The following is a 21,571-nucleotide window of genomic DNA, read 5'->3' as shown; positions in this document are numbered from 1 at the left end:
AATTAATAAAAAAAAAACCTTAATTAATACACCAAATTCAAATTTTCAGAAAGTAAAAAAAACAAATACCTTTAGTTCCAAACAACCAATCTTTGGCACAAATTATAGCCTCAACAATGTCATGCTTCAAAGAACTTCGGTATTGATTAAGAACACGACCACCATTACTAAAGGCAGATTCGAATGCTACAGTGGAGACCAGGATGCTTAAAATATCTCGAGCCATAGAAGTAAGCTCGGGATAACGATATTAATGTGCTTTCCAAAAATATAGAACATCTAAATCCTCATCTATGTCACTTCTTGGCTCATCTAAGTACATCTCCAATTATGACTTTTGAGACAAAGCAAATTCTGTACTCTCGTAAGCTGTGAACTCCCGTGAAAAAAAATTATTAAGATGAAAAAAATTATACATTGAATTAAGATCGAAAAATATTTAATAAGTAGTTTCTTACCTTTAACATGTCTCTCGTGCTTTTACTAAGCACCGTGTCACTCTTCTTTTCATGCACAACCTTTCTTGAATCACCCCTTGATATTGTTGAAGTTTTACAAGACACGTGTGAATCAAGAACATACTCTTTAAAGAGATCAAATAATCTCTCCCTTACACGCTCAATGTGATCACAAGATTCGCTTCTGTATAGTTTTTTTTTATAAATTAACTCAAGGTATTGTATTTTATAATGCGGTTCCAAAACTGCAGCCATTGCCAAAATCACACTGTACTCGGACCAATACTTTGAAAACTTCTCATACATTTTGAAAGCCATTTCCTTCAAAACTCATCTGAACTTACCATCTCTTCTTTTAAAGTTTTTTCAACCATAGAAACAAAAGGAAAATATAAGTTTGTTGTGAAGTATTTGTTTCTAGAAAAGATGAACGTAACTTCATAAAAAACATCCAAGAATCTAAAAATCTTTTCTAATTTACCCCGTTCATCATGACTTGGGCAACCCAAATAATTAGAGTCACTAAGTGCTAAATGAAAGAAAGCATGTCGATAAAATAAAGCACTTTCAATCATAAAATAAGTGGCATTCCATCGGGTAGGAACATCTTGACGCAAACCTGTTTTTGGATTCAAATTGACATATTTCACACAATCAATAAATTTCTTCTTCCTTGCTTGAGAACCCTTCACATACTTGATAGACTCTCGTATTTTAATGATCCCTTCATCAATAGCTTTCAAACCATCTTGCACAACCAAATTTAGCACATGAGCACAACAACGAATATGAAAATAATCTCCATTACTACGAAGAGCACCTTCATTGCATAATTGACCTTTTAGTAGATTGACAAAAGTATCATTACTTGTTGCATTGTCAAATGTGATAGTAAACAACTTTTTATCAATCCCCCAATTGGTCAATAAAGTGAAAATTGTTTCTGTTAAGTATACGCCACTATGTGACCTCGCAAGCTTCCTATTCCATTTTTTGTTTCACACACACATATATATATATATATATATATATATATATATATATATATATATTTTGAGCATCTCTTACATTTTGCCATTTCCCTTCCATCATTACCAATTGGAAGTCTTTCAAAAAACCTCCATACCTTCGACCACCGTCTTTCTGATTTGACATGAACTTCTTCACCTTCTATTTTAACATCTACATCAAACACATCAATGTCATCTTCTTCGAGGTCAACATCCTTCAAAAAAAAATATAAGAGTTAGGTATGTAGTAAATTGAAAAAGTAGTAAATTTGCTGAAATGCAATAAGTTGAAATTGTAGTAAAAATACTTGTGGAGCCACAACTACAACAAGTTCTACTGTTGAATCAAGCTTTGCCTTCTTCATAACTAGCATGCCAAAAATTTAAAAGAAGATTAGAAATTTAATTAGAAATATACAAATGTATTACTATAAAGTAAAAAATAAGAAAGAAATATGAACACATAGCAGTGAGTTTCGAAAAAATTTACAGTGCAGAGATATGCAAGAAACAAAGATATAAAAACAAGAAAGTAAAAAAAAGAGATATAAAATCAGTGATACGAAAACAAGAAACAAATACTACATCTTGTAACAGAGATATAAAAACAAGAAACAAGGGGTGATTCAGAAAGTAAAAAAAAACAAATATTGCATCTTGTAACAAAAAAATAAAAACAAGAAACAAGATCATACATGATACATGGTTACATACATTGTTACTGTATCTAATCAGTGATACACCATACAATCTGATTAAAAGGAACATGTCAGGCAAGAAAAGGAACACATCGCATGTCAGGCAAGAAAAGGAACACATAGCAAGAAATGCAAGAAATATACACTCAGAAAGAAAGAAATGTCAAGAGATATGCAAGAAAAGTTTGCTGGACTAAAAATCTGATTAATCCAATAAATCAGAGCATGTCAGGCAAGAAAAGGAACTACTGAAAAATAAAAATCTGATTAGCAAGAACACATAGCAAGGAATTGTGGTTTGTACTGATATCGAGAAAACAGAACTACAGAAGGAATCAACGTTGATGGCTTGTACTGATGAGTAAAGACAATATGAGGATGTGAATTATGGTTTGATATGTGTGTGACGGCAGTCAAAGTCAAGCAGTTAATCATAAACTCTAACTATACGATCGATTAGCTAAACTAAAAAAGAGCACAAAGTAAGGAATTTCGAAAATCATACAGAATCTTATGTATGTGCAGTGTGCAAAAATCATACAAAATATAACATTACCTTGATGATTGATGAATAACAGAAAAAATCGTCAAGTGAGTTGTAATGAAGAAATTGTTGTGTTCTGAAGAGCCAAGTCGATGTGTTCGACTGCTATTGCTGAAATCGATTTAACTGATAATGTAGAGGATTAATCTGCTCTATATCTGCAATTACTCAAATATATAATCGTTGATGGAGATTGGATAGCCGATAGATTGTGAACCGGAAGAGACGATCAGACGAAGTCTCGAAGAGTGAAGAGGCATACGTGAATCGTCGGTTTAATTGATTTGTTAGTTTCGAGGCCTGAGGGGAACTTTCTGGGAATTTTATAGTCATTAAAACAAATAGACGCTTCACTTCTAAACATTTAAACGAATATATATACTTGTAAAATAATTATTAATACATTTTCAAAATTATTATTTAATAAACGTGTAATTCGGTTCTATATCGTGTCAAACTCGTTTTATTGTCGTGTTATATGTGGGTTTTTAATCGTGTGTGAGTCGTGTTGCTTTCATGTCAATTTCATGCTAATTTTTTAACCCGAACACGACACGACGTCGTGTTTTTTTTACTAACACGAACACGAATTAGAAATTCGATTTCGTCCCAATTTCGTTTCGTGTCGTATATTCTTGTCGTGTCGTGTCATGTTTTGATAGGCCTACGGGTTGGTGAGCCCAAACGACATCACCACGAACTCGTAATGTCCGTAACGAGTCCGGAACGAGGTCTTCTCCGCGTCCTTCTCCCTAACCCTGACCTGATGGTATCCGGACCTCAGGTCTATCTTGGAGAAACAAGATGCTCCCTGTAGCTGATCGAAAAGATCATCTATCCTCGGGAGTGGATAACGGTTCTTCACCTTTAACTTGTTCAATTCCCGGTAGTCAATGTACCTCCGGTGTGAACCGTCCTTCTTATTGAAGAAGAGAATCGGCGCTCCCCATGGAGAACTGCTTGGACAGATGAACTGTTTGCCAACAGTTCCTGTAGCTGAGATGACAGCTCCTGCATATCGGGTGGTACCAATTGGTATGACACCTTGGCGATAAGGGTTGCACCTGACACTAGGCCGATCCTAAACTCGACATGCCTCTCCGGAGGCACTCCGGGCAACTCCTCCGAAAACACATCAACGAACTCCCTTACAACCGGAATATCCGAAACCGAAACCTAATCCCCGACCCATGTATCCATCACATACGCCAAATAATCCGCACACCCGTGCCGAATATACTGTCGAGCCCTAACAGTTGAGTAAAACCTTGAACCCTATTTGGTTCCCTCGCCGTAGATAACCAGTTCTCCCCCACATGGGGTTCAAACTACCACATGCTGACCCTCGCAGTCGATCATGACACCGAAGCAACTCAACCAGTCCATACCCACAATCACACATACATCCCCCATGGGAATCAGAATCAAGTCTATCAGGAAGGATACCTCGAAGATCTACAGAACACAACCCCGATAGACTGAAGAAGCAGAAATCCTGTGTTCGTTGGCGATAGAGACTCGCAACAAGCACTCAAGCTCTCCTATAGGCAAACCAAATTCCTTATTAAACGATCGAGAGATAAATGACCGACTCACCCGGAGTCAAATAATACCAACGCATGTAAGGAGTTCACTAAAAATGTACCTAACATAGGTATAAACACATAAGCATAAAACAAATATAATCAATAAGATAAAAGGATAGAAACATACCGGTCACCACATCCAGTGCTGTCCTGGCCTCCTCGACTGTAAGCTGGAAGGTGCGTCCCTGAGCTTGCTAGCGTTCATTAATACCTACAGGTGGCGAACCTGCTAGCGTTCCACAGGACTGTCTAGAAAAGTCTGTGGTCGTCATCTAAACTCCGCTAGACGACTAAATCAAAAACATCGAGGCCTCTCATCTTTTTATCACAAGACAACTATCTACCCATGTTCTACCCAACATTTTAGTAGATAATATATACATTTTTATACATAGTTTAAAACCTGTATAGTATGTTGATTCAAAACACATTCCAGATAAAAGATGAGACACATACACATAACACGTATTTCATAGAGAATAAATCATATCCATGAGATAGAAGAAAGTGAATATACATTCACACATATAACAACAAAATATACACATAACACGTATTTCGTATAAAATACTTCATAATTATGCGTTAGAAGAAAGTAACTACACACTCACTTGATTAGAAGATGATCAAACAGCACTACGGCTTGTAGAAGTAATATTCTTCGGTAGATCTGGAAGATCTTCACAAAAACCGGACTCCTCGCGGGCAGAGCTTCGGCTCGGGAATTGCACTTCTCGGGATCTTCGGGGCTTCGGGATTTGCTTCGGGATATTTCTTGCACGTAAATCGAGGTAAAACGGGAGAGAGAGGAGAGAAAATAGCAACCCTAAACAGCTGGCCCTTCAAATCTATTTATAGGGCAAATTTGGCCCTTGCCACGTCGTGGCACCCTTTTTCCACGTTGTGGGCTTGGTCGTCACTGCATACGTCATCGCAAGTTGTGTCTGGGGGACTCCCGGAGGTGTCAGAAGACTTGCCACGCCGTGGCACTGCTTGCCACGTCGTGGTCTCTGACACAGCTTTGGGGTTCGCGCCCCGAACTTCAGAAATTCATAACTTTCGCATACGAACTCCGTTTTTGACGTTCTTTATATCGACGCGAAGGTGAGATTATGCTCTACAACTATCGATTAGACTCCATTGGCTAATTTTGAATTGATTTTTAATATATTATAAGTATATTATTTATATAGTATTTTTAGTAGGCCGGGACAGGAAAACTCTGTTCGAAATTCATAACTCCTTCATCCGAACTCCGTTTTCGTCTGTCTTTTTATCGTTGGACTACTATCAATTAGATCTTAAATTCTCATTTAGAAATTTTTGGCTAAATATCACTCGATCTCTGTTTCGAGTATTCGGCCTGCATACCGCTAAGTCGAAACTTCGAAAAATCATAACTTCCTCATACGAAGTCAGATTTGGGCGTTCTTTTTATGCACACTCTCGGTTTAACGAATCCTACGACTTTCGTTTAGATCACTAAGGCTAGATATCGCTCTATCTTAAATTCATATTTTACGTCATTCGGCGTCGTGCCGGTTAGGGCTGTTCATTATTCGGATAAAACCGAATTATCCAATTGGACAATTTAGATTGGACTATTTGGTTCGGATATTCAGATTTTTGGATTGGTTTTTGAACAAAACCGAATTATTATTTTGGATTTCGGATTGGTTTTAGTTTATAAAATAAGAACCGAATAGTCCAAAAAAACCGAATAAAAATTTATTATTTATCTATTTATAATATATATCTATAATTATTTATTACTTTTGTTATTTATTTTTTCAAATAGGTTCAAAACGTTCCTCCCGATAAAAAAACATTAATATGCATTTTCTCTCGAAAGTTTTGTATCTATAAAATATTTAACTATAATATATCTTCTTATTAGTTGTTTATAAATTTAAATTCACAATTAAATTATTTGTTTTTGCTTCTTGTGTAAAGTTGGTTAATATTATAATTATATGTCATTTTAAAATGTTTCGGTTTTTGAAAACCGAATTATAAAAACCGATCCAACCGAATTGTAAATGGATCGGATCGGATCGGATTTGAATTTCGTTTGGACTATTCGGATCCATGTTTTGAAAACCGAAATCAATTTGGATTTACTTGATTGGATCGGATCAAACCGATCCATCCAAACGAACACCTTTAGTGCCGGTTCTGTCGCGAAACTTCGACAAGTCATAACTTCTTCGTTATAACTCGGATTTCGGCATTCCTTATATCTCCGGAATCCTTGTTTCGACCACTAAAACTTTATGTAAAGATATCGGGCTTATCTCACACTTTAATTTTGACGCTTATTTTATTCTTAATTCAATTAAGCCACACAACTAAGCATAAAACACATAATACTCAAATATTTCATCATTAATACTTCAAAAGAGTTACAAAGGTTAACCTAGACTATTACATCAACAATAATGTCTAGCCTGGAAACACGGGTGTTACAATTCAGCCATTAACCCCACCCCTTCAGAAGCTAAAGGGGACTCTAAGGGTCCATAAAATGCTTGCTTTGTGGACATGCATGCACCATGTATGTCCCTTCACCATTTAGGGTCATAAAGTGCAATTATGGCCTCAAGTTCTCATGCAAACTCTATTACTCCACCAAAACCCAAATCTGAAGGATATAAGCCTCAAAATGCCATTTAAATCTATAACGTTGCTAACTATATGGATTTGCTCCACTCTAACCAAGCCAAGTCATAGGAAAATGGACCAAAAGCTTAGATATAGCTATGAAATGAAATAAAGCTTGAGTCTTGATACTTACAATGGTCCAAACAAGATGAAAGATGATGATGATGGTGAACCTAAGCAGCTTCCTTCCCAAGATACTTCTTCTTCCTTTCTTTCTACAAGCAAAAAGCTCCAGAACTCAAGGTGATATGAAAACTAGGGTTTCCAGAGGCTTAGAGGGTGGGAGAGGATGAGGATGGGGAAAGCCTAGCCTCTCATTCCCTTAAATACCTGAAAATTAGGGTTTGGGTCATTTTGCCACGCTCACGTTGTGAGACTTATGTCTCACGTCGTGAGGCTCCAAAACATGGGTCAAAGTGTCAACGGCCACTCACGACGTGACCCCTAAGATCTCACGTCGCGAGGACCCTCAGAAAGCAATATTTGAATAAATTTAATACCTTAAGGTTCCGTATGTTACATAAGGAGTCGTGATATAGATTCTAACTTTAGTATATAAGGGTAGGGATGTAAACCAGTCCATAACCGACCCGAACCAGATCGAAACCGAAAGAACCGAAAACCCGATTAAGGAGTGAACAGGGAACCGAGAACCGAACCGCATACCACTAACCAGTTTCAATCGGTTTTGGTTCTGATTCGATTCTACAAAGAAGTGTGCTACTTAAGAAGGTGTTCGAAACTAGAATCAACTTGAATTGGACCGAAACCACAATAACCGAAAACCAAAAATGATGGATTTGAAAAACATAAAACCAAACCGAATATCACTAACCGGTTCCAACCGATTATGGAACCGATTATGGGTTCGATTCATAGTTAAAAAGATCATTCCTACGTAAAAATATGTAAGGGATGCTTATATGGATGAATGGGCCCTACTCTATTTAGAATAAATTAGAGAACCCCAAACATAATATATATGATAAAATGTTTAAAAAAAATGATATCCGCTCAAATTATTTGCATTTAAATAAAGAAAGGTAGGGAATGAATAAGGATGTTTAAAAATTGATCTCCGCTCAAATTATTTGCATTTAAAAAAAGAAAGGCAGGAAATGAATAAGGATGTTTAAAAAACAAAACGCCCACCGTGGGGCTCGAACCCACGACCACAAGGTTAAGAGCCTTGCGCTCTACCAACTGAGCTAGACGGGCTAGATGTAATTATATTCTAAATAATATACTAATTAAATGTTTACTACTTTTCTTTTACTGTTATTATTACATCGTACGGGTTGTGTTAAAAAAGTAATTGTACTTACAAGATACTTAACTTTGCAGTAAATCCGTTTGCATCCAAACTCACGGCTTCTTATATTAGCAAATTAATGTTATTTAGCTAAAATGTTAAATAATGTGCGTAAATATTGCGTGGACCATATAACATTCTTAAATAAAAATATGCGATCAACGATAATTATATCATTATATGTATTCGATAGTTGGCATCCAGTAATTGAAAAATAATATACAAGCGAGCATTACAATAAGATAAAAAAGATTCATGATACAAATTTGGCAAGTTTGTCCTTAATATTTAAATTTCCCGATGTTTATAATATTTTCAACTTAAGAAATTCAAATTAAACTACTAAATATTAGTTTTCATAACATCTCAGTACTTAATCTTAGCTAAATAACAGAAGTTTGATAAATTTAGGGGTTGCTTGTTTTTTGTCTGCAGATCTTCTTGGCTTTTTCTGTCTACACCGTGCAGACCACGCGCAGACATTAGGCTTTGCAGACTGTTTGTTTTTTGAAGATTGCAGACCAAAAAAGGTCTGTGCGTCCTCTTCTTGGCGCTTGACGCAAATGTTGACCAGAGTTTTCAAACTTCTTCAGACATCTTTTAACCTAAAAAACACATATACTTTTGTTATTTTTTTTTAAAACTTACATTTATTCCAACTTTATCTATGATATTGGAAAAAAATGTTATAATACTAAAAGAAAAAAAAAGTTCGATACCCCAATTATGACATTTGTGATAAATTTATAAATAAATATTTAATTACAAAATTAATTTGTTGAGTTGTTTATATAGATATGCAAAAAAAAATCATAATATTATCTTATATTTTTTTTGTGCCAAATTTTATAAAAAATTATTTAATACAACATTGTTTATTTCTTCAGAAAATATTTATGATCAGTTTTTAATTGATTTAATTGAAAAAGTAAAATAAAATTTTGAAAATTTTCATTTAAAATCAAAGTTTATTTCCATCCATGTTATTTGTTAAATTATTTTATCATTAATTACAATGTTTAGATATAATTTTATGTCCAAAGTTAGTTGGTTTTTATTAAATACATACGAAAATTCTTACTATTTTATTTTTATTTTTTTATATAAATAGTACATAAAAGTTATTCTATATTTGTTAATTATCTATTATAATAAAGTTATAAAATTATAAATAAAAAAGCTCTTTTAAATAATTTTTTTTTAAAATCAGTTTAATTATATTTTAGTTTATTCTAACATCATGCAGATGTTAAAAAACAAACAGTTTTTTTCTTTCAGACTGCAGACGTTTGGTCCACCTCTTCTACTGCAGAGGTTTGCAGATATGTTCCACAGACTGCAGACATTTTGCGTCACTCTCAAGTTTGTTTTTAATCTTATGTTTGGTCTTCCAAAGGCTCAAGGCTTTGGTCAGTTTAATCATTCTCACAACAATTTATTTTATTTATTTCTACATTTTAGTTTAATTCGTTGAATTCAATTTAATTACTTTTTCTTCTAAAAAGAATCCACTAGAATTGCAAAAAATTTACGCCCAAAATAAAGATGTTAGTATGGTACAAATACTAATCTCCTCCCTTTTTCTTAATCAATTTTTTCTAGTTCTGGATCCCCTGAGATGACTGTGATTCTCGATTTGTATCAATGTCACTATGGTCTCAAATTTTGATGTTTTTTTCTCGAAATTTACTAATGGTTCCATTTATGTTCGCTTTTTGCTGTCGATTTTTTAATAAACTGATTGATTGATTATTTGATTATGTTCTACGTGGACCAATCATGAAACTTTTCTAATACAAATGTAAGAGATAAATATAACTACATGTATAAAAGATGCTACTTTTTTCATAACAACGAACTCAACACACGTTAATTTACTCCTAAATTAATTTATGTCCAAGACATGATTTGAAATTTTCAACCTTTAAAAAAAAGATATCTCACAGTAACAAATGAGCCATACGATTGTTGGTATAAAAGATACTATACATTGAAAAATAAATTGTTAGAAATGCTAGCCATGGTCCTTTGGTCTATGAATAATAACCAAACATAACTATATCTAAAATACGAATATTCGATTATAACTAAATCAAACAACTTTTCCTTTTATTTTATGTTTGTTTTAGTCTCTTTGACTTTATATTGGAAAGATGTACAGAATATAGCTACACATTATTATTTCATTGTAAAATCAAGATAATTAAATAGCCTATTGTAAAATCAAAAGATACTTACAAGTAGGGTTATTTACGTTTGATTATGTCAGGTTCTTTGGAAAACTCTTAGCCAAACTACAAATCGAACAATGAAAAACATATTGTTTTTTTTCTCAAACCGACAAACTTGATTCAGCTCAGCCGGTGTCATCGCTTTATATCAAATAGTGAACACCATTGCTTAGTGCTTAAAAGCATTAAAATATATACCTAATCCAAATTATAAAGGAAATAAAATAATATATAAACACTAAGTTAAAATCTAAAGCAAAAAGCCCGTCTAGCTCAGTTGGTAGAGCGCAAGGCTCTTAACCTTGTGGTCGTGGGTTCGAGCCCCACGGTGGGCGTTTTTGTTGTTTTTTGTACTAATTATGTTGATTTTTCTACCCTTCATTTTCATGTTGATTACTAAATAAACAGCCACACATTTATTCACTAAAGTGTCCAAAACTAATTGGTTATTATTATGATAATTTGTATTTTTCTTACCCATGATAACATAAATATATTGTTTTTACTAATTATAGTAGCATGTAACAAATTCCCTTCATCTTTCTCCCATCTTCGATTCTGTCATCCCAACTCCAGCGACATCACTAAATCTCCGACAAACACCAACCAATCAGACCCTCTCTTTAGCGGAGAAACAATGTTTACGTGAAAAAACAAATGACAACGAAAAATCAACAAGATTTTGGTCATCGGAGGAACGTGCAAGTATGATACATCTTGCTGCCGACGCAACTTGGGTATTTCCGACGAATGGAAATCAGAAACCAAAAACTCTATCCTTATTCCTCTCTCTCTCTCTCTCTCAACTTCGGTGAACTAACCCTAACCCCTGAAGTTGGAACACCGTCGATGTAGCTAGCATCTCCAGTATCTTTGCCAGCATCTTCAATTTACTTTGGAAGAAAGAAAACCACACTATACCAATAATCTTATACAGATTCTGTCATGTTTTTTGTTGTTTAATCTAGTTCGATTTTAATTTCTGGATTCTAGTTAGATTTTCTTTCTCGAGTTCGATTTTGCTTTCATTTGATATTCGTCTGATTCTGCATCAGTTTGATTTGGTGTTTCTTCTGATTTTAGTTTGGGGATTCATTTATGGAGGGGGAGCCACTACCACCATCGATGGATTCCTCTGATTTCAGTTTTTCAAGATCGATTGTTTTAGGGAAGTTCATAACAAAATAAAAAAAAACGCAGATTTGTGGTGGTTGTTTTAGTCACGCGATGGTGCTAGATTTGGGGGCTACAATGGTGGTTGTTTTTCAGGCGATGGTAGGGATGGTGCCGGAGTGGGTGCCGATGAAGGAAGGGTATCAAGTTCCAGGAGGTGACGATGAAGGAAGAAAATAATAAGTGGGGCCCACACTTATAAAAAAAATCTTATAATAATTAAGTTATAAAATAGCAATAAGTTAAAATAATCTATAAGGGTATATTGGTCAGGGACCGAAATTACAAACACAAACATTAGGGATGGTTCGAGTTAAAAATTCTTTATAGGGACAAACCACGCATATTACCCTAAACCACATGGATCGTCCGTGTAATTCACCCTAAATTATATAAGATGGAACAAATCACATACAAAATTTAGAGATAATACAAAAATAAATAAACAATAAAGAAACTTGAAGGTTTCTGAAGAGTTGATTCAAATAATAAAGATTAAATGATTGTGAGATTATGTTAGTGTTCTTGAGAAAACATGTGGTTTATGTTATGATATTTTAAAATGTGATGTTTCCATTATCATTTGTGGTTTGAATAACAAACAAACATATGTCAAATTCGATGTAAGTTAAGATAAATTTGATGTAATTTATTTTATAGTTATTTATTAAAGCATTTTTCTATTCATAAACCAAAGAAAGATATTTATGTCAAAGTAAACTTTAATTACATTAAACCTTTTACCAACCAAATACATAACAATATTTGAATTCATATAAATTCAATATTTTTTTATACATTATGTTATAGCGAAAATAATTTACAAATACAAACACCCTCTTATTCTATTTTTTTTCCAAAAAAATTAACTATCAAATATTATAAAAACAAAGTTAAAAAAATGTTTAAATTATATATGATGATATAACAAACTGATAATGTGTATCTGGTATTATAAAATATAGAATTACAAATCTAGTCATTTTTCCTGATGGTTTTTTACTTAAATAGCTAAAAATTAACCTTTTCCAAAAAATAGTCACTAAAACGGTCGATGAGGCTACCTCATCTGCGATTTTGTCATAGGTGGCAAAACATGCTTTTGATTTTGTCTCCTCATCTACGGTTTTGTCACGTCGTTTTTCTGTTTCGTCTTCCATATTAAAAAAAATCATTTTTTTTAGTTTAAGTCATATATGAGGATACCTCATATGCGTTTTCCTCTCCACTCGTCTTCGGTTCAGTGGCGGAGCTTGATATTTTAATTTGGGGGGCGAAAATATAATACGTATAAAAATTGAAAAACAGGAGGGACCAAAGTCAAATTTTATAGTTTTAGGCATGATATGTAACTTTTGTCAAAGTTATTGACTAATTATATAAGCCCTATATAAGCTCCGACGGTGCTTCAGTTTATTTTGTTTTCAAGACTGAGACCGCATATTGGTATATGCCACATATTTGGTTTCATAGATTCATCTTTGGTTTCATTCTTTGTGTTGGTTTCTTTTCAAGACAAATTAACCTAGCAGTACATGTTTAAGAATGACATACAACAATAAAAAAACCGGATAAACAACAACGAAATGTGGTTTCATCATCGAAAAAAATCAAAACGAATAACAAAATCGAAAACGAGTCTATGGAACCAAATATGAGGCATATACCGGTATGAGGTTTCGTCATCGAAACCCATGAACGATGAACGTAACCGAAGACAAGTGGAGAGGAAACCGCAAATGAGGTATCCTTATATGTGAATTCAACTATTTTTTTTATATAGTGGAAGACAAATCTGAAGATGAGGTGACGAAACTTTAGTTGAGAAGAAGAACTGAAGGCATGTTTTGCCACCTATGACGAAACTGAAGACGATGTGATGAAATCGTAGATGAGGTAGCCTCATATGCAGACAAGTGGAGAGGAAACCGCAAATGAGGTATCCTTATATGTGAATTCAATTATTTTTTTTATATAGTGGAAGACAAATCTGAAGATGAGGTGACGAAACTTTAGTTGAGAAGAAGAACTGAAGGCATGTTTTGCCACCTATGACGAAACTGAAGATGATGTGATGAAATCGCAGATGAGGTAGCCTCATATGCAGTTTTAGTGGCTATTTTTTTTGAAAAAGATTAATTTTTGGCTAATAACTGAAAAGACATTAGAGAAAATGACTAAATTTGTAATTCCTTCTTATAAAAATAAAGTTTAAACAATGTTTAGATTATATTAGATGGTATAAAAAATGATAAAATGCATTATTTTTTTATAATTTTTTTTAAAATTAACAATGTATATGTAAGAGACTAAAAACAAATTGGATAAAAACTATTTAAAATTTTATAATACACCTAGTGTGAGTGTGTGTGTGTGTGTGTATATATATATATATATATATATATATATATATATATATATATATATATATATATGGTGAATTAGACTCAGCCTATACTGGCCTTATACACCCGAGAATCTTCTTAAATAAGAGGGCCACGGCCGTGGCGTTGGGCAGAAAGCCGATGATTTCTATTAGATGTGTGCCCGTTCAAAGCAGCGACGATAAATTGCTATTTTGGCGAATAGTTTTGTTATGGAAAAATAATTATTAGATTTTATTATTAGTTATTATGTAATAAAAATTAGTACTTGTAAATAAAATATTTATGTTTAGAACTTATACTTATATGGTTTGTTTACACATTTTATGTAAATTAATTATTTTTTTGTGTTTAGTTCAAGAAATATAAATTAATTTATATAGATAAATTTAATATTTTAAAATTGTTATTTTGCTCCATATTAAATTTCTTGATAACATTCCTTAATTCTAAGTCTTCAAACTTTTTGCAAGTATTAATGATTTGTTTATGCATAACTAATTTGTACAAAAAGTAGTGTATCTTGTAATTCTTAAAATTCAAGATATGACTAATATGTTATATAATATATATATATATATATATATATATATATATATATATATATATATATATATATATATATATATATATATATATATATAGGGTGAGGTTCAATAGAGAACCATAATTAACCAAGGAACCAATGAACCAATTTTTTTTTTCAACTTTTAGAACTTATTTAAAAAACTAAAAATTCAGAAATTCATAACTTTTTATCCTTTTTTCAATGATATAAAATTCGATTTTTTTTACGTCAAATTCACAATGTGAATATTCGAAAATTCACAACGTGAATCCGGATTCACACGGTGAATCCGGAAAATATTTTTCACATTCACAATGTTAATATATGAATTTAGATATTTTTAGATTTTTTTTCGATAAAGAATAAGCTCTAGAAATTGAAAAAAAGATTTGGTTCCTTGAAGAACCCATAATTATGGTTCTCTATTCAACTTTTCTATATATATATATATATATATATATATATATATATATATATATATATATATATATATATATATATATATATATATATAAAGAGAGGGAGAGAAAGAGAGGTTGTATCGAGTGAGGATTAAAAAATAAGTGAGGACTATGAGACAAATCTTTACCGCAACATTGAAATCATAAAATATGGTGATTTAATTTTATTTATCGTCAATATCTCGCGAGATGATATGACGTTTTGTAATTATGTGCAAGATTTTTACATTTTCCGACAAACATTAACTGTTTGGAGGTTAAATGGGTAAAAGATAAGAGATAAAAAAAATTAAGGAAATAAAAAAACCCCCTTCGAGCGTCATTCTCTCTTTCTCATTGTTCTCTCTACCATATGTCAAACTCTCATTTGGTGGGGGTATTTTTCCATCCACTTCGTTGTTTTTTGGGCATAACTTTTTTTTTTTTTCTTTGAAAAAAAAGTTTGAAAAAACCAAAGTTCATAAAATTTAATTCTCTACAAAATGAGCACAATCATTAAAATTTTAATAAAAAAATATTTTTTTTATAAAAAAGCTTAGAAAAAAATCTCAAAAAATCATAAGAATCTAAGGGTTACTTCTACTCAATATACTAGTGACTTTGTAAAAAGAATTTTTCAAAAATAAGTTTTTGAGGTATTTATTTTTAATATTAAGAAATATTATTTTTAAAAAAATATTGAACATAATATGATACAAAATGTGATGATTCAAAATATTTATGATTCAAAAAAAACTTTTGATTCAGCTTGTTTATAATGCTTAATTTGTTATGATCTAAAAATATTTATACTTAAATATTTTATAATCCTTAATTATATTTTTTATGATTGAAAATTAAATGATTCAAAATATATAATGATCGCTAATTTTTTATTGAACAAAAACTATATTTAATTGAATAAATTATTGATCCAAAATCATATAATTCAAAAATAATTTGATTTAAACTACGATTCAAAATAATTTGATTTAAACTACGATTCAAAATAATTTGATTCAAAATTTTATGATAAAAAAATAATATGATTAATGAACGCAAAATATTTGGATCCTTAGTATTATTTTTATTTGACAAAATTACAAAAGTGGTCCCTGTGGTTTACTAAAAGTCATAAACTCAGCCGCTATAAATTTTTTTTGATGCAAATGGTCCTTGTGGTTTGCAAAAATTGCAAGTATAGCTCTTTTTACTAACTCCGTTAAAATAATGCCGTTAGTGCATCCAATGTGGGGGTATTTTAGTCTTTTAAAGTATAAGAGAGACTGAATTCGTTATACTTAGCAAACCAAATGGACCATTTTTGTTATTTTTCTTTCCGTTAAAATACTGCCGTTAGTGCATTCAATGTGGGGGTATTTTAGTCTTTTAAAGTATAAGAGAGACTGATTCGTTACACTTAGCAAACCAAATGGACCATTTTTGTTATTTTTCTTAAAAAGTAAAGGAACTTAGGTGGTAAGGGTTGAACTCACGAGCTCCACTTCCTATGCATATACTTTAACCAAATGAACTAATCAATCCCATTTTCTTGCTTCCTAAATCTAATTTATATAGTAAGAAACCCGTTAGAACATAAATAATAAATATATCCAAAAACATATATTTACGTGATTTTTTTTAATAAAACAAATATATTTTTACGTATTATAAAAAAATATATACAAATAAAGTTTTATGTTTTTTTTATGTACTTTTCTTTGTAAAATATTTTTTTTATATATTTAAAAATACATTTTCTCGAAAAAAAAAGTTATATTTTTTTTAATACATATTTTTTAAACCGAAAAATAGTATTTAGAAAACCTAATGGGCCAATACAAAAACTTGTTCGACCGATTTTGCATTCCAATACAATGTAATAACATATTATATAAAAACATATTCTTTAAATACATATAAAAGCATATTTACATAAAAAAAAAATAAGTTAATTGTATAAAATAATTATTTTTATTAATTTATTCAAGTTCTGGTTTGAAAAGAACTTCTTTGACCAAATTAAAAGAAGACAATACATATTAAAAAAAGTTTTTTTATGTATTTTTTAAACTGAAAAACGGTTTTTAGAAAATCGATTGGGCCAATGCAAAAACTTATTTGATCGATTTTGTATTCCAGTTCAACTTAATAACATATTATATAAAACGTATATTTTTAATTACATAAAAAAACATATTTACATAAAATAAATACATAAAAAATATAAAAAACATACTTCACATAAAATAAATACATATAAAAAACTTTTTTAATATTTTTTAGGATTACGTTTTTGTGTAATATGTTATTACGTTTTTTTTATGTATTTAAAAGTATACGAAAACTTATTTTTTTAAATACATAAAACAAATACGTAAAAAACAAATAATTTTTCGTATTTTTTTACAATACGCTAAAAATAAATTTTGTTTTATTATTATTTTTTTTTGTAAAAATATGTTTTTTTTTAATATTTTATTATAAATTTATTTACGCTTTATAGATAATATTAGTTAGTTTGCGGAAATATAAATCAAGTGTGGCTCTAGCTTAGTTGGTTAACGTTTTGGTTGATTAAGGGAGAAAGGTAGGAGGTCCAATGTTCAAATCTAGTACCCTTCATTTTCTATCATTTATATTATTTTAAGACAAATTACAAAAAGGGTCCCTATGGTTTATCAAATGTCACGAATTCAGTCATTTTATATTTGAAAAGACGAAAATGCCCTTACAAATTCAGTCCCTAATGGCTGAATACTTTATTTTAAGACAAATTACAAAAATGGTCCCTATGGTTTATCAAATGTCACGAATTCAGTCATTTTATATTTGAAAAGACGAAAATGCCCTTACAAATTCAGTCCCTAATGGCTGAATACTAACGGCGTTGGTAAAAAGGGCCATCATTGCAAGTTTTGCAAACCACAAGGATCATTTACATAAAAAAAAAATTAGCAGAGACTGACTTTTGGCAAACCATAGGGACCATTTTTGTAATTTTGTCTTTTTATTTAAATTTTAATAATTGTTAAACATTAAAAACTCAAACCGATATATAGTTTAAAAAATCAAAAAAATCAAAAATATAAAAACAAAAATAAAGAAAATGACAAGTACATTCAAGTGCGTAGTAAAGATATTAAAAAAAAAAACAGAAAATACAAAAAAGAATTTAAAAAAAACGAAAAAAACGAAAAAATGTTAAAACCGAGCATATATCTATTTAATTTGTTTTTGATTTTTTTTAACAAAAAAAAACAAAAAAAAATAAAAAGAAAATATTTAATAAAACTTAGTTAAATGACGTTCCATGGACGTTCGACACACGTGATTAAATCATCGAGTCCGTATTAGTTATGACGGATGTGGGTCACATACGAATGCACCACGGTCAAATATTTATGTTTCACGTTTGTGCCCTTGACGAAATTGGTGGTGGAGAATTGTTCTAGCAGTCCTTTCCATTTTTTGAATTCTCACCGAAACCAAACTATATATATATATATATATATATATATATATATATATATATATATATATATATATATATATATATATATATATCAAGCTTTTTATTAGGGAAATAGACTTTTTAAGGTAGTTAATTTTTTGGTTTGTTAACATGTGGGTAAAAAAAATTTTGTATACATTTTGGTAACGAATTTTTTGAAATTGTTCATATATAACAATTATGACCGACTGTAGCAGGTTACATCCGACGATAATGGTCATAGGTAAACATTTCCAAAAAGTTCGTTACGTAGATACGTAAAAAAAATAGTTACCAGACGTGAACAAACCGAAAATGTAAGAGTAAATTACACGAATGGTCCTTGTGGTTTGGGGTAATTTACGTGTCTGTCACTAACTTATTTTTTTTTTAAAATCTGATGGTCTCTGGTATTTATTTTTTGTTGTGTGTTGGTCACTGTCTTATCTAATAAAACTATTATGTTCTTATTAATTTATTTTTAATTAATTTTCTTATTTAAGTATTTATTTTGTATATATTAAAAAAATTAATACACCCTACATGTATGTATCTACTCACCTTAAACCTGAAACCACATTTGAAAAATTTAATATGGATCCCACCAGTTACCATTACTCCTCAATTTCTATTTCTTTTTCATCTTTAGTGACATCAACGTCTTCACCATCCCTTATTTTTCGGTCCTTCAACTCCGGCGAACCAATACCATAACCCACTATCTCTTTATCGAATTTTCCACCATCGCAACCCAATGGATAACAATCCTTGCAGGAAAATAAATTTAATACCAGAAAGAAAAATTGGAGAACTAGATCAGTTGAAAACCATAACTTGAAATGCAAATCAAAACCAAAAACTCTATTAACAACATTCTAAGCTTTAACTCATTAAACGATGTGTTTTTTTATATTATTGGTCTCTATTTTCGATGTTTTTAGTCTCTAGTAAATTTAAAGTTTTATATTTATTATCTTAAACAATAACATTCTATAAAACGACGATATGTTTTTTTCAATGTCAAATCTAGAGTTATTTTTATTTTTATTATTTTTTATTTTTTTTAACAAAATAGTGTATTTTAAAAAGATATTTAGCAAAATGGTGTGGTTTTAAAAATATTAACACTTAGGTTAAACTTTATACCAAATCAAAATTAGAAGGTAAAATAAAAAACAAAATAAAATGAATTATCAGAGTAATTAACTTTTCGGTTTATTCACATCTGGATAACCATTTTTTTACACATCTAGGTAACGAACTTTTTGGAAGTTTTCACATATGACAGGATGCAATCTATTTCAGCCGGTCATAATTGTCATATGTGAACACTTCGAAATAGTTCGTTACCTAGTTGTGTACAAAAAAATAATAATTACTCTGATTTGAACGAACTGAAAAATTTAATCACTTTAATGAGTCTATTTTCCTTTTTATGAAGACTATGATGTATAAAAATTACTCAGATTTGAACAAACCGAAAAATTAATTACGTTAAAGAATGTGTTTCCTTTTTTACGAAAGAGTATGGTGTATGAGAAGAATTTAACGGAAGTGGATGTCGATGCGGTGAAAGGGGAAACACTATCTTATATGGGTGTCCCACATTTAGACTACATTTATATGGGAATTTAACTCCACCCTGCTCTTGAGCTTTAACTTCCGATAGATGAATTATGAATGTGAATCCATTTCTATATTCATGGCCCATCCTTCCTATCCAAATATTATACATTTCAATTTAGTGAAATGCTTTGTTTTCAATTATATTTTTTCAATTTATTGTTTTAGTTAACTAATATTTGTTTTATTTCCAAGGGGAAGTTAGAGACTATTTCATAGCTAAAAAAAATATGACGAGTGGAAGAAGATAGAAAATAAGATTAAAAAAATATGATGAGTGGAAGAACATTACATATTATATCTTACCATATTTGTATTTAATTTTAAATATATATATATATATATATATATATATATATATATATAATAATAATAATAATAATAATAATAATAATAATAATAATAAATATATATATGAATATTATACTCTATTTGTAGGGAATTAAAAACAATGAATTTTGATATATACTCCATATTTTTATAATTTTTTTAATATATATGATTAAATAATAATTAACAAAAATATGCTGCAAAACCATGACTCGCAACAAGCATACCACACTCTTCAATGGGGGGTTGGTGCGGTGTTTACCGCACACCACATTATACTGCAGTGTGCGGTACACTGCATATCGTGTGGTCTAATCGTAGAAAGTGTGGTATCACACCCTTGAGACTTAAAAAACAATTCTGTATAACCAATTTTTTTAATCAAATGCATTACTTAGATACGGATATATATATTCTTACAAAGATTTAATGAAAAACATTATATATATATATATATATATATATATATATATATATATATATATATATATATATATATATATATATATATAATATAAAGATATTAAGACTTAGGGTACCTTAGCTACAATAATGTTTTGAAAATGACATTATTGGCCCAATATTTTGTGGGATTGAAAAGTTTAGAACATGACGTTAACTTTTTGGTTGGTCTGCTTTTCACTTTTGGACACGTGTTGTGTTATCGGCTCCCTTTCACAATGTACACCGCCTCTACCGACTACCATTACATCAGACACATTCTCCATCTCTGTTGAAGTCAGTGTGATCTATTTACTCGCTCTGCTTGTCGATAACCGACACACGCGTACAACTACACCCATTCACCGCTTTTAGCTCCAATCAATTTCTTCCACAACATCTACACATCCATTGATTTCTTTCACCAGGCCAACACGTAAACTTCCTTATTTTCGAACATTTATCACCTTGAATCGGAAACACCATCCACGACACCTTAGGAACAACAAGCCAGAGGTAACGTTACTTTATCTATTTTTATGCTGAATTTTGGTTTCTATATGGTATTTTTTTGGTTTACCTTCTTTAGAGTCGTTGCTTTCATTTTCTTTCCTATTAT

General features: G+C 30.8%; 2 non-coding genes across 2 annotated transcripts; one reads left to right on the top strand and one right to left on the bottom strand.

The window, feature by feature from the left end:
- Positions 1–8,102: 8,102 nt before the first annotated feature.
- Positions 8,103–8,175, bottom strand: TRNAK-CUU (transfer RNA lysine (anticodon CUU)). The gene has a single exon. It is a non-coding gene; the product is annotated as a tRNA-Lys (tRNA).
- A 2,587-nt stretch (positions 8,176–10,762) lies between these two features.
- On the top strand, positions 10,763–10,835 carry TRNAK-CUU (transfer RNA lysine (anticodon CUU)). Its single transcript has one exon. It is a non-coding gene; the product is annotated as a tRNA-Lys (tRNA).
- Positions 10,836–21,571: the final 10,736 nt, after the last annotated feature.

Source organism: Lactuca serriola, chromosome 8 (genome assembly GCF_051521515.1).
Source record: "Lactuca serriola cultivar US96UC23 chromosome 8, Lser_US96UC23_V15, whole genome shotgun sequence".
In the NCBI taxonomy this organism is placed as follows: Eukaryota; Viridiplantae; Streptophyta; class Magnoliopsida; order Asterales; family Asteraceae; genus Lactuca; species Lactuca serriola.
The sequence above is the reverse complement of the archived record's forward strand: the minus strand, read 5'-3'. Positions and strand labels throughout refer to the sequence as shown.